Below are 15509 nucleotides of genomic sequence, written 5' to 3'. Positions count from 1 at the left end.
TCGGACGAGCGAGGACACATCGGCACCAGGCGACAGAGGCTATATCGACTTACCTGCAAACGCTGATGCTGCTGCAGAATCAACTGTAGCCTCTGGTGCCGATGTGTCCTCGCTCGTCCGACACGATGCAGGACCTGGGGCAGGAAGTGACGTCACAGCGTGATCTCTGGAGAACACGCTGTGTGTCTGCACTGCCAGAAGCTGGGTGGTAATGAAGAGAAGTGGATGATGCGGATTCGTCAGCATCATCCACTTCTATTCACAACGCCCAGCTAGTAAAACAAGTAAAAACGCCCCGATGTTACACACACACAATACACGCCCCGATGTACACACACAAGACACGCCCACTTGTACATAACTTTAAACACGCCCAGTTGTACTTAAGAAAGCCTCATTTGCATAAATATAAAAATGGTCATAACTTGGCCAAAAATGCTCGTTTTTGAAAAAAAAACAAGTTACTGTAATCTACATTGCAGCGCCGATCACATGCAATAGCAGATAGGGGTTTGAAAATCTGGTGACAGAGCCTCTTTAAGTATTAATGTCTATGGATTTATAATGGGACGTCATAAAAGCTCCTGTAGGTGTAATGTGGAGGTGTCCCAATACTTTTGTCCATATAGTGTGTGTTTAGGGGGACTAGTCTATGGCTATACTTGTGTAGGGGGGTCTGTATTTAGGGCGCCTGGTCTACTGTCTGTAAGGGGATCTTTATTTTGGGGGTTAGGCCGTCTGTATTAGATTAGGTGGTCTGTGGTCTATATTTAACGGGACTTGTCTGGGGGTCTTTATTTGTTTAGACGGTCTGTATTTAGGGCTTCTGGTTTGGGGTCTGTATTTAGGGGGTCTGGTCAGGGGTCTTTATTCATTTTGGGGTGTGATAAAAGGGGGTTATACGCACTGTAATTAAAATGCTGAGGGTTAAGGGCGTGTCCTATAAAAAGGGGTGGAGCATCATGTAAAATGTTTTCCTGGGTCATAGTTTGTAGTGTCAGAATATCCCTGATGTCTCTTCTCAAAACCTGTATTGGTTCAGAGCGCACAAGATAGAAGGAGGTGCACGGATAGGGTCCCAACCCAACTGTATATGTAGAAATATCCGGCACACAAACAAATGTGGTTAAATTTTTCGATTTTATTAAATTTGATGCCATGGGCAATGTGCGTGCAACGTTTCGGTTCAACGACCTTCGTCAGGCACTAGATCCCACTTGGCGTATGATTCTTTATTTATATCGTGCTGCAGTCAGTATGGCGGCTTGCCGCTTCGTTTTGGCGCCAAAACGAAGCGGCAAGCCGCCATACTGACTGCAGCACGATATAAATAAAGAATCATACGCCAAGTGGGATCTAGTGCCTGACGAAGGTCGTTGAACCGAAACGTTGCACGCACATTGCCCATGGCATCAAATTTAATAAAATCGAAAAATTTAACCACATTTGTTTGTATGCCGGATATTTCTATCTTCTCAAAACCTGTCAAGTTTGCATCACAGTAAACTTCACCCAAAACTTTTTCTATTAATATTTTGTTCCATTACTTTCCGCGCCCGACCTTGGCCCCCCCAAATCCCCTCCTTGTTAGGTGGAGATAACCTTTACATATATGGCACCTCCTGAAATAACACCCGTCCTGTTTCCAGTCCTGTTTCTTCTGCTGATTACACATCAGGAACACGTTTCTATTGTGCTGATAATGTTCCAGGACTTTGGCGCAGGGATCCGGTCGTCTCTAGTTATTCTATATTGTCTGTACATGTCGTGCAGGAACTTGCAGGGATTTTCTTTTCTTACGACGTGTAGTTATTAGCAGTGGGGCTCGTGGCCTCCAGGCTCATCCTCCTGACTTCAAGGATTAAGCCGCTCAGGGACAGTAAACTAGATTTAGACTAAAGGGCGATTCAGTGCACAGAATGAAATCCTCTGTCTCCCCTGCGATCATCGATTGGTTTATAGAAAAACTTTTTTAAAGGGTTTTCCTATTATATAAAATGATTGCATATCGCTAGGACCCCTACCGATCCTGACAATGAAGGGGGCAACTATGCAGGGAAGAACTATGAAGGGGCCGCAGCACTAAACCAGCGCTGCAGTCCCTTCATTCTCAGGATCGGTGGGTGTCCCAGCAGTCGAACCCCCACCCATCATAAAGTGATGATATATACTAGCAATATGCAATAATTCTGAGATAGGTCTTAAATTTATTTGGGATTTCTTTTGGGGACAGAATTGGGAATCATTTAGCAAATCAGGAAATGTGTATAAAATGGTTCCCAGAATCTTTACAAATATGGCGCACATAAATGCGTCATTTTCAACTCCATATCTACCTTAGCAACTCCCATGTGGCCTGTGGGTAACTGAACTGCTTGGTTGCACTATCACAGCACTACCTGCAGCCACCACTAGGGGGAGCTCACTTCACGCAGCTTTATACAATACTAGCTTTATAAATTCATATGCAGTTAGCTCCCCCTAGTGGTGATTTCAGGCACCCAGAATTAGATCATTTATCAGCTAAACAGATGTATTATTATAATGGTTAATGGTGGACACTAACTTCAAAAAATACATTTGGCAGAGATCCCAGTGAGAATTGGGGCCCAATCTGAGTTTTGCTCTGGGGTCTTATGAGTTTGTGTGTCTGCCCCTGCTACCTATGGTCACTTATCTCAGTGGCCAGAGCTTTATAATTGCCCTTAGTTTTGCAGGAAACGTTCTTTGACAGGTGCGTTATATGTATCACTTGCCAACTATTTGGATACAATTTGCATGATGTTCGGTGAATGTTGACCCCACTTCCCGCCGGCCGAAACGTGGAGTCGTTCTTTTCCCAAGTGCTGCCAAATAATAATACATAAGAAATGCAGAGTGGGGTCCCGATTAAAAATCTGCTTCAGAAGCCCCAACACCATCTATTATACTGCTGCCCCCTTATGTGGTTCCTATAGGCACCAAGTTAGATTGCACCCCCTATAGTTATGCTCATGTTGAAATAGTAACCCCCCCATAAGCCGGGGGGGGGGGGGGGGGGGGGAGAGGATCTCTTGTTTTGAAAGACCTGGCAACCTGTGTATTACAGAGACCATCTATTGGTTTCAGTGCACGCGTGCAGCAAGGAGTCGCCAGTAATAGGACCACCGAAGATTATCCCATTTTTAAGGACCCCCTTTCAGCAGCAGTAGACTAGCCTTAACCAACAGCATTTTCCTGTCAATGTAATACATACCTCTTTAGGAGTGACAGTCCCTACTTTTCAGCCAAGTCCCTATGTCCAGCCCTAAATATCCCTCTTTTTGACCTGGGAATAAACTTACTATATTACTCTAGAAACAATCCGTCTGTAGACCCCAACTTGTATATTATTTCATCATTTGGTGCAATTTGGAGCTCAGACTTTTCTATATTCAGATGAATTTTGTGCTAATGTTTAAATTAGAAAGTATTTAAGCCCAAAGCGATGCATGGAAAAATAGATCTTTTCAATAAACCATAAGGGTAAGTTCACACAGGATGGATATGCTGCGTAAAAATACACAGCGTATCCGCCCTGGCGGCTGCAGGGAATTCCGTATGAAAAAGCGCACCAAGTTGTGGGGCAGGTGTTTGGCCGAAATGTTCGCTGCGGAAAACTGCACGTTAAAAAAAAAAGTTTTATACATAACCGTAGTCATAGCGACGCGCCCCTCTGCCGTCCTGAAACCCGGCTTTCTAGGATGATGTTTCATTCCATGCGTCCAAATCAGCCTGTGATTGGCTGCAGCAGTCACATGGGATGAAACGTGATCCCCGGAGGCCGGACTCAGGAGCAGAGAATTCTGGGTAAGTACATATATATATTTTTTTCTGAGTTGCGTTGCGGAACATCAGCAGTATTTACGCTACGTGTATACCCGGTCTAAGGGCTCCTTCACATGAATGTAGCCCACCTTGGACGTGAAAAACTGCTGTTTTCCACATCCGAGGTGGACCCGTGGGGGATGCGTTGTCACGGATCCCCCACAGACTACAGTCCATGGAGGGATGCGTGACACGGAGTAAAATAGGACATGTCCTATTTTTCAACGGAGCGTTCAAACGCTCCATCGAAACAATGGTCGCGTGAACGGCCCCATTGAAATGCATGAGTCCGCGTGACGTCCGTTGTTTTAATGGCTGTCACACGGACGTGATTCACGCTAGTGTGAATGAGGCCTTAGTGTTCCTCTTTGACCATCCAAAAAGTTGGGCGGTATGGTGTTAGGGTATGTTCACACGCAGTGTTTTCAGACAATTTTCGGGTCGTAAACATCCTGAAAAAACTGCGGAAAAATCGGAAGCAGAACGCCTCCAAACATCTGCCCATTGATTTCAATGGGAAAAACGGCGTTCTGTTGCGGCGGGACGTTTTTGACGCGGCCATTTTTCAAAACAGCTGCGTAAAAACACGGCCGTGAAAAAGAAGTGCATGTTACTTCTTGGGACGTTTTTGGAGCCGTTTTTCATAGACTCTATAGAAAAACAGCTCCAAAAACAGCCGTTAAAAACGCAGCTAAAAACACGATTTTGATTAATAAAATTCGGAAAATCAGGAGCGGTTCTCCCTTGAATACCGCTCCGTATTTTGAGGCATTTTTTATTTTGTGTGTGCACATACCATTTGAGTCATCTTCGAGTATGAAAAGGGTTAATGATATGACTTGCAATACCCAGAATGGCCTAGCAGAGGGCGCTGTGGTCCTCCTGGATTTGGTGTTTGCAGTTGGGTAGGGAGTGTTGAGAAGTCTTTTATATCCACACCCAACTCTTAATTCCAGACCTAAAGACGAGTCAGACCAGAAACCCTCAGGCAGGAGCGGGCGACAGAAGCAGAGGTAAGAAAGGGGCACATTGATGCCTTAGAGTGGGGGGTTATTGGGGGCACCTGGGGCATAAACATTGTATCTATAGCAGCAGCTCAAGATGTCACATGGAAATGTGTTTACTCTGAATTGTGTGGCAGGTGGGCAGAGGAGGAGGAGGGGGTCTGCTCTGTAAGCGTGGACCGCTCTCATAATGCGTAGATTGTAAGCTTTTCGGGCCAGGATTCGTATGTTGTGTTGCTGTTAAGGTCTCCGCTTACTGTGTGTGTTATTGTGTTTGTAAGGATGGAGGGGGAGGTGAACACCCTGAATGGAGGAGCCCCTCCTCTCCCCACCCCCATCTTTACTTATTGTTTCCATACACTTTTTGTATGTAATTTAGATTTGCAGTAATTTATGAAGGTCATTTATATATAAAAAAAATACAAAACTTCTTATTACGGCCCTTAAGAACAGAATCCGGGGGCTACATTTCTGATTGTTTACATCCCTGCATCCTTGTATGCGGCTCCCATGACACATTACATAATATATACATGGCTCGTCCATACACGTACACAGACCTGTAAGCAAAATCATCCCTGGCCCCCGAGATCTGCTGTTCCCATTGGACACTTAGACTTATAAATAAAATTAAACGTGAACTTCCCCTTTAAGAGATGGCACACAGCGATTGTGTTTTGCTGTGGGTATTAAGAAGAGTAATATTGATTGGTATCTATTTCAATAACATTAGTTGCTTTGTTGCCATCTCAATTTTTTGCAATCGAGCTGTATCAGAAATGCCTCTACAGGAATGTACAGATGTAGCAGAGCTGTGATGAACATTGACACTATAGTTGCCAAGTGTAAAATTCAGCATCTGTAATGTATCTACATTGCCTTTTCTGTTCTTAATTATTTCACCGTTTATTTTTAGTCCGTGCAGAATAATCTGTTGCGTCCTGGAAACAGTCAACAATCTGCTGTTGGTGGATTCTATTCATATCTATTTTTTCTAATTATGGATGTCCAAGAAAGCTCGGTTCATGAACGTCTAAATACCGTATTTAATATTCAAATGTCTGATCATTCGCTGTAGTCATATGTTAATGAGCCGGGCAACAAGGCAAATTAAGTCATCAATGTAATATGCCGGTGCTATATATATATATATTATTATATCAATCAGACCTACTGCCCAAACACAGCAGGACGCCATTGTGTACCAACAGTACTAAATAGAGGCAGGTAATCAGTATACTAGATCAGTCAACAGCAAATTCTTGACAGTTTCCAGGTTGCAACAAAGAAGAAAGTTTCACTTTAGAGAGTGTAGTAGATTTACCCTCAGTCCTATAGATACCTACAGGTAGCCGTGGCATAACTTGAAGCGCCAGAACCCGAATGCAAAACCTGTAATGGGAACTCTCAACCAGGACATGTCAGTGACAGGGCTTGTGTCCTCTTATAGGACCGAGTGGCATTTGGACCCTTAAGGCACCAAGGCCCAGGTGCGAACCCAACCTGGGCGTCCCCCTAGTTACACCCCTGACAGGTGGCAAACACATCATGGCATGTTCCATTGCATTATAGGAATTCTCCCCTAGAAGCCTACAGCGCCTCATGGAGGCAGGACATGGAATGTCTGTGACTCTGTAATACAGAACATTAGGGGTTGGTACGGGCTCCATGCATACGACTTTGCCTTTTGCCCCAGTGGAGGCCCGAAACTATATTCCCAGTCCTAATATGGTGGGTCACATTAATTGGGTGGCACAAGTTGCCCCTCACCTTATCTAGGTGTTTTCTTTTACCTTCACCAATAGAAATACATTCCATGTGACCCAAGTGACATCACCGTTCTCCAATTACCAGTTATATGTCACATCACTATGGAGACGCACAGCAAATATCACACATTTCTGTGTCTGATACATAATATATGATTATACGGATTTACCTGCTGAGCCGGGTTTATTAGTGTTATATCCGTCCCCAAACCTGTGCTGCGGAGGACGACGCAATTAATCGTAATCAATTCTTACATAATAACCGATGACATAAGCAATGTTGTGTTTTGTACTGGTGGTGAAATGGTTACTGGTCACGCAATATGTAGAAGCCGCTGGTCACATATAAAATGTTACAGTAAGTTACTTTGCGTTCTGTCCAGTGTTGTACAGCTGCCCATACGTGCAAAATTTAGGGACTGTATGTCATCATGTTCACCATATACATTAAACTACAGCTATTATAACAGTTTATATATAGTTATAGTATAGACTTATACATAGGGAGCAGCATTATAGTAGTTATATTCTTGTATATAGGAGCAGTATTATAGTAGTTATATTCTTGTATATAGGAGCAGTATTATAGTAGTTATATTCTTGTATATAGGAGCAGTATTATAGTAGTTATATTCTTGTATATAGGGGGCAGTATTATAGTAGTTATATTCTTGTATATAGGAGCAGCATTATAGTAGTTATATACTTGTATATAGGGGGCAGTATTATAGTAGTTATATTCTTGTATATTGGGGCAGTATTATAGTAGTTATATTCTTGTATATAGGGGGCAGTATTATAGTAGTTATATTCTTGTATATAGGGGGCAGTATTATAGTAGTTATATTCTTGTATATAGGGGAGCAGTATTATAGTAATTATATTCTTGTATATAGGGGACACTATTATAGTAGTTATATTCTTGTATATTGGGGCAGTATTATAGTAGTTATATTCTTGTATATAGGGGGCAGTATTATAGTAGTTATATACTTGTATATAGGGGGCAGTATTATAGTAGTTATATTCTTGTATATAGGGGCAGTATTATAGTAGTTATATTCTTGTATATAGGGGGCAGTATTATAGTAGTTATATTCTTGTATATAGGAGCAGTATTATAGTAGTTATATTCTTGTATATAGGGAGCAGTATTATAGTAGTTATATTCTTGTATATAGGGAGCAGTATTATAGTAGTTATATTCCTGTATATAGGGGCAGTATTATAGTAGTTATATTCTTGTATATAGGGGGCAGTATTATAGTAGTTATATTCTTGTATATAGGGGAGCAGTATTATAGTAGTTATATTCTTGTATATAGGAGCAGTATTATAGCAGTTATATTCTTGTATATAGGGGGCAGTATTATAGTAGTTATATTCTTGTATATAGGGGCAGTATTATAGTAGTTATATTCTTGTATATAGGAAGCAGTATTATAGTAGTTATATTCTTGTATATGGGGGCAGTATTATAGTAGTTATATTCTTGTATATAGGGGCAGTATTATAGTAGTTATATTGTATATAGGGGGCAGTATTATAGTAGTTATATTCTTGTATATAGGGGGCAGTATTATAGTAGTTATATTCTTGTATATAGGGGGCAGTATTATAGTAGTTATATTCTTGTATATAGGGGGCAGTATTATAGTAGTTATATTCTTGTATATAGGGGGCAGTATTATAGTAGTTATATTCTTGTATATAGAGGCAGTATTATAGTAGTTATATTCTTGTATATAGGGGGCAGTATTATAGTAGTTATATTCCTGTATATAGGAGCAGTATTATAGTAGTTATATTCCTGTATATAGGAGCAGTATTATAGTAGTTATATTCTTGTATATAGGGGCAGTATTATAGTAGTTATATTCTTGTATATAGGAGCAGTATTATAGTAGTTATATTCTTGTATATAGGGGCAGTATTATAGTAGTTATATTCTTGTATATAGGGGCAGTATTATAGTAGTTATATTCTTGTATATAGGGGCAGTATTATAGTAGTTATATTCTTGTATATAGAGGGCAGTATTATAGTAGTTATATTCTTGTATATAGGAGGCAGTATTATAGTAGTTATATTCTTGTATATAGGAGGCAGTATTATAGTAGTTATATTCTTGTATATAGGGGCAGTATTATAGTAGTTATATTCTTGTATATAGGAGCAGTATTATAGTAGTTATATTCTTGTATATAGGAGCAGTATTATAGTAGTTATATTCTTGTATATAGGAGCAGTATTATAGTAGTTATATTCTTGTATATAGGGGCAGTATTATAGTAGTTATATTCTTGTATATAGGAGCAGTATTATAGTAGTTATATTCTTGTATATAGGGGGCAGTATTATAGTAGTTATATTCTTGTATATAGGGGGCAGTATTATAGTAGTTATATACTTGTATATAGGGAGCAGTATTATAGTAGTTGTATTCTTGTATATAGGGGGCAGTATTATAGTAGTTATATTATTGTATATAGAGGGCAGTATTATAGTAGTTATATTCTTGTATATAGGGGCAGTATTACAGTAGTTATATTCTTGTATATAGGGGGCAGTATTATAGTAGTTATATTCTTGTATATAGGAACAGTATTATAGTAGTTATATTCTTGTATATAGGAGCAGTATTATAGTAGTTCTATTCTTGTATATAGGAGCAGTATTATAGTAGTTCTATTCTTGTATATAGGAGCAGTATTATAGTAGTTCTATTCTTGTATATAGGAGCAGTATTATAGTAGTTCTATTCTTGTATATAGGAGCAGTATTATAGTAGTTATATTCTTGTATATAGGAGGCAGTATTATAGTAGTTATATTCTTATATATAGGGGCAGTATAGTAGTTATATTCTTGTATATAGGAGCAGTATTATAGTAGTTATATTCTTGTATATAGGAGCAGTATTATAGTAGTTATATTCTTGTATATAGGAGCAGTATTATAGTAGTTATATTCTTGTATATAGGGGCAGTATTATAGTAGTTATATTATTGTATATAGAGGGCAGTATTATAGTAGTTATATTCTTGTATATAGGGACAGTGTTATAGTAGTTATATTATTGTATATAGAGGGCAGTATTATAGTAGTTATATTCTTGTATATAGGGGCAGTATTACAGTAGTTATATTCTTGTATATAGGGGGCAGTATTATAGTAGTTATATTCTTGTATATAGGAACAGTATTATAGTAGTTATATTCTTGTATATAGGAGCCGTATTATAGTAGTTATATTCTTGTATATAGGAGGCAGTATTATAGTAGTTCTATTCTTGTATATAGGAGCAGTATTATAGTAGTTATATTCTTGTATATAGGGAGCAGTATTATAGTAGTTATATACTTGTATATAGGGAGCAGTATTATAGTAGTTATATTCTTGTATATAGGGGCAGTATTATAGTAGTTATATTCTTGTATATAGGGAGTAGTATTATAGTAGTTATATTCGTGTATATAGGAGCAGTATTATAGTAGTTAGATTCTTGTATATAGGAGGCAGTATTATAGTAGTTATATTCTTGTATATAGGAGCAGTATTATAGTAGTTATATTCTTGTATATAGGGGCAGTATTATAGTAGTTATATTCTTGTATATAGGGGCAGTATTATAGTAGTTATATTCGTGTATATAGGAGCAGTATTATAGTAGTTATATTCTTGTATATAGGGGCAGTATTATAGTAGTTATATTCTTGTATATAGGGGCAGTATTATAGTAGTTATATTCGTGTATATAGGAGCAGTATTATAGTAGTTATATTCTTGTATATAGGGGCAGTATTATAGTAGTTATATTCTTGTATATAGGGGCAGTATTATAGTAGTTAGATTCTTGTATATAGGAGGCAGTATTATAGTAGTTAGATTCTTGTATATAGGAGGCAGTATTATAGTAGTTATATTCTTGTATATAGGAGCAGTATTATAGTAGTTATATCCTTGTATATAGGGGGCAGTATTATAGTAGTTCTATTCTTGTATATAGGGGCAGTATTATAGTAGTTATATTCTTGTATATAGGGGGCTGTATTATAGTAGTTATATTCTTGTATATAGGGGCAGTATTATAGTAGTTATATTCTTGTATATAGGAGCAGTATTATAGTAGTTATATTCTTGTATATAGGGGCAGTATTATAGTAGTTATATTCTTGTATATAGGGGGCAGTATTATAGTAGTTATATTCTTGTATATAGGGGCAGTATTATAGTAGTTATATTCTTGTATATAGGGGCAGTATTATAGTAGTTATATTCTTGTATATAGGAGCAGTATTATAGTAGTTATATTCTTGTATATAGGAGCAGTATTATAGTAGTTATATTCTTGTATATAGGGGGCAGTATTATAGTAGTTATATTCTTGTATATAGGGGCAGTATTATAGTAGTTATATTCTTGTATATAGGGGCAGTATTATAGTAGTTATATTCTTGTATATAGGGGCAGTATTATAGTAGTTATATTCGTGTATATAGGAGCAGTATTATAGTAGTTATATTCTTGTATACAGGGGCAGTATTATAGTAGTTATATTCTTGTATATAGGGGCAGTATTATAGTAGTTATATTCTTGCATATAGGGGCAGTATTATAGTAGTTATATTCTTGTATATAGGAGGCAGTATTATTGTAGTTATATTCTTGTATATAGGAGTAGTATTATAGTAGATATATTCTTGTATATAGGAGGCAGTATTATAGTAGTTATATTCTTGTATATAGGGAGCAGTATTATAGTAGTTATATTCTTGTATATAGGGGCAGTATTATAGTAGTTATATTCTTGTATATAGGGGCAGTATTATAGTAGTTATATTCTTGTATTTTGACTGCACTGTAAATAGATGCCATGCTTCTTCATCTACGTGTGACTGGAGTATAATTTAGAATTCAGAATACTTTTTGTGCTCCACCTGAGGCTTTCTTTACATGCATGCGTCTGTCTTGTGACATTGTTGTGGAGTCCTCTTTTTTTTTAAGCCTGTAGGTATATACTTTGAATCCTTGGAGAGACGCAAATATAGAAATAGTAAATATTTATTTAAAGTTTTCCGGATTTTGGTGAACACAGGACTGCGGTAACGTTGCACAATCCTCCTCGGGCATTTCTAGGAAACCTCGACATTTACGAAAAAGTGGAAACTTCAAGAAAGGTGAAATTATTGCAACAAAAATGGGAATCCACAAAATAACCAGTACATCATATTTCCGCACTAGTCCTAAGGCCGCGTGTTCTTCACCACGTTCTGGAATCATTCCTGGATGTTACATTGTAATAATTGGGCTTCTTATAAGTCCTGTTCAGGCTGTGCACCACCGAGCGTCACAGGTTTCTGGGGCAAGTCTATACCTGGTGTTTTTGTCTCATTGATTTCCATTGATTTAAATAAGGAAAAACCTGCTGCTTATTATTTGTGGTATTCGTAGTTTCCTTTGGAGCGGCTTTTGGAACGTTTCCTAGTCTTGCGGCATTATGAAGAACATCATTTCTAGTAAAATGTTTCGGATGCCATCAGGGGCGTATCTAAAGACTCATGGGCCCAGGTGCAAGAATTGAGCTTGGGGCCCCCCCACCCCTCCCCAACACCACCATCATCAGACCCCTGCGCGCGTCTATGCCCAGACGCCTTGCACAGCAGCCCCATAGTATAATTCCCCCATACAGAATAATGCCCCCATAACAGCCCCATGCCATATAATGCTCCCCATATCAGCCCCCACAGTAAAATGCCCCCCATATCCGCTCCCCATACAGTAAAATGCCCCCCATATCAGCTCCCCATACAGTATAATGCCCCCATATGTGCATAATAGAAAAATAGCATAATTACTTGCCTATCCCCGTTCCCACGTCGGGTGGAGGATCCTTCGCCTCCTCCGGTGTGTGCTATGAGTGACTCAGCGCTACATCCCGCCTGCCTGCGTCGAGCCGCTCAGGGCACAGTGAATGCTGGATCAAGGAGACGTTAGCTCTTTGCTCCAGCATTGATTGGAACCGGGACCTCGGTGAGTGACTTTCGACCCCCGGAGGTCTTCACACGAATCCCCAGGGGGACGCGACCCACAGTGTGTAATGTATTGTGTCGTTTGCGGTGGAGAGAGGAGGGGGGGTTGTAATTTAAGAGGCCCCCCTCCACAACCAACAATACATTACAAGGCAACACAATACAACACATTACAGACTCTGCAGCTCACCTGGAGTCCTCCGCACCGGCACTTTGTACCATGTGACCCTAACCAGGAAGTGCCGGCTTCACGCCACAGAAAATTTATTTAACAAGCCTGCTGTATGGCAATGAGGGCCCGTGGGCCCCCCAGGCTTAGGGGCCCGGTCAAAACTGCGACCGCTGCGACCCCTATAGCTACGCCACTGGATGCGATTCTTTGTGTTGGTGCCCTTGTGTGAACCTGACCTAATATGAACTGAGGGTGCAGGGTATTACGGCATGATATGATCGCCTGATATATGGTCTCTATACTGCGCCCGCTGACCATGAGACCCACACAGAAGACAATTATTTTTTCCAAAAAAGTGGCAGAGTGGCAAGGGGGGGGGGGGGATCATAGAAGAGATGTATCTTGAACTAATAATGCTTTATTAATGGCTTTGTCTCTCCATGATAACCCCTGTATATATGCCCTATTAGGATATATGGAGGTAAGTGGTGGGGGGCACTTGCTCGGGACCCTCCTCTAGTAGCCAGAGAGAGCTGCTAACAAAAAGTGTCCTGTGTGTTGGTGATTTCCATGCGATTGATCCACACGTCGCCGGAGAACCTTAAAACTGAGTACTGTTCATTTTTCGATGCCGTCTGATAATCTGTCACCTATCGTGTTCCAATTGATGCCGGGTTAAAGGAAATCTACCCCCCCCCCCCCCAATCCCCTTGACCTCAGTGAATGGAAATAATTACATGCAGAGCCTGAAACCCCTTCTTGCCTAGTCCTGCTTACACAGCTGATGAGTATGTTACAATGTATCATTGTTGGTGAATCCTATCAGACTGGAGTCCAGGACTATAGAGACATTTGTGTTGCTGCTCTGTTTAGCTCACAGATGGTTACTTTCAATGATGCATAGTAACAAACCCTCAGCTGTGTGAGAATTGTCTTTTCAGAAAAATAACAGATTCCAATGAGTGTCAGCAAGCAGGGATCTTGGAAATGGTGAAAAATTTAAAAATGTAAGTTTATTAGAAAGTTGCAGACCTTTCAACAAATCTCATCCACGCGCTGCGTAAAAATTCCGTGCAGAAATTGACCTGCGGTGCGTATTTTTTGGACCGCAGCATATAAATTCCTGCTGCGGAAAGTGGACTGAATTGCTGCGTTTTTCAGAGGAGACGTCACCATCTCCCAACATTGAGAAAAAAACAGAAAAATACGCACCATTTTCTGCAGCAATTTCGTTACATGTGAACAAGTCCGTAGAACCCTGTCTGGAGACTTCCCCGGGAGCGCAGGTTCGTTACGGCACGGTTGCTATAGAGAAGACTGTAACATTGTTGTGATTCTCCGTTACAGTCATTACTTGTCGCTCCGAGTGTATCGAGTTTCTGTAATTTCTGCGCTTGTAAGTTTTCTCTTAATACGATAGGAGGTTTCTTCGTCTGCCGCTGTGCGGAGTACAATGGCTTCTTGTTGAGTCATGTAGGTGCGGTTGCTGCGGGGTGCGGTGCTGCACATAAAAAACACCTCCCGGATAGGCAGACCCCTTCCCGAAAATCCTGAATGAAGCTCAATACTGGATCTGCCAGGAGGATCATTCTGAGTGCTCACTGGAGATGCAGCAAATGTGTCTGGGGCGGGTTCTGGACCCTACACATGAGCGTCTAGAATTACTTCCCAGGACACCGACAGAGGACCCCAGTGCAGGAAGGCTGGGTTCACACACCCTATTTACGGACGTAATTCGGGCGTTCTAACCTCGAATTCCGTCCGAAAATACGGCTCAAAAGCGTTGGCAAACGTCTGCCCATTAATTTGAATGGGCTTTACGATGCCGACTGTCATTTTTTTTTTTTGGCCGCCGTATAAAAGACGCCCGCGTCAAAGAAGTGCCTGTCACTTCTTGGGACGTCATTTGAGCCGTTTTCCATTGACTCCATAGAAAAACAACTCCAATTACGTCCGTAATGGACGCTGCGAAAAACGCCTGCACATTACGTCTGAAATTCCGGAGCTGTTTTCTCCTGAAAACAGCTCCATAATTTCAGGCATATCGGACGTGCACGTGTGAACATACCCGAACAGTATCTGGGCCCCTCCAATGTCTGATCATAGTCCCCCCCCCCCCGCTTTTTATATCTAATAATCCATCATTACTGTGTGCTATGAAATTCATTCTCAGTCCTTTACGTGTATTCCTCATGCACACCATCACGGCTATTGATTGGGCCGCAGATCATGGACCATGGTATTTCCTGGCAATGTATCCGCAAAATGCGGACTGCACGCTGGTGGCTTCCGTGTGCTGTCCGTTATTTTTGCGTATCCATAGACTTGAATGTCGGCACGTGTTCACAAAAAAGGAGAGGGATAGGACATGTGCTATAAGTTACGGAACAACGGATCTGCAGAAAACACTGATGTGTGTATGGCCTCATAGAAATGAATAGGTCAGTGCGCTGTCTGCATAAAATACGGATAATGCACTGAAGAAAAACATGGCCGTGTGCAAGAGCCGGTAATGTAATAGATATTCGGAGCTGTAAGCCCGACTTACCTGCAAACGCTGATGCTGCTGCAGAATCAACTGTAGCCTCTGGTGCCAATGTGGCCGTCACGATGCAGGACCTGTGAGTGACGTCACAGATCTGCACTGCCAGAAGCTGGGCGTTCTGAAGAGAAGAGGATGTTACTTC

At 40.5% G+C, this 15509-nt stretch overlaps 1 protein-coding gene across 1 annotated transcript in view; it reads left to right on the top strand.

The window, feature by feature from the left end:
• Window positions 1–4750: 4750 nt before the first annotated feature.
• TMBIM1 (transmembrane BAX inhibitor motif containing 1) overlaps window positions 4751–15509 on the top strand; it is a 46992-nt gene continuing 36233 nt past the window's right edge. Inside the window, exon 1 of the mRNA XM_075829094.1 lies at window positions 4751–4859. The gene's annotated coding sequence lies outside the window, so the exon portion shown is untranslated. The remainder of the gene's footprint in view (window positions 4860–15509) is intronic.

The sequence above is a fragment of the Rhinoderma darwinii genome, chromosome 6 (assembly GCF_050947455.1).
Source record: "Rhinoderma darwinii isolate aRhiDar2 chromosome 6, aRhiDar2.hap1, whole genome shotgun sequence".
In the NCBI taxonomy this organism is placed as follows: Eukaryota; Metazoa; Chordata; class Amphibia; order Anura; family Rhinodermatidae; genus Rhinoderma; species Rhinoderma darwinii.
The sequence above is the reverse complement of the archived record's forward strand: the minus strand, read 5'-3'. Positions and strand labels throughout refer to the sequence as shown.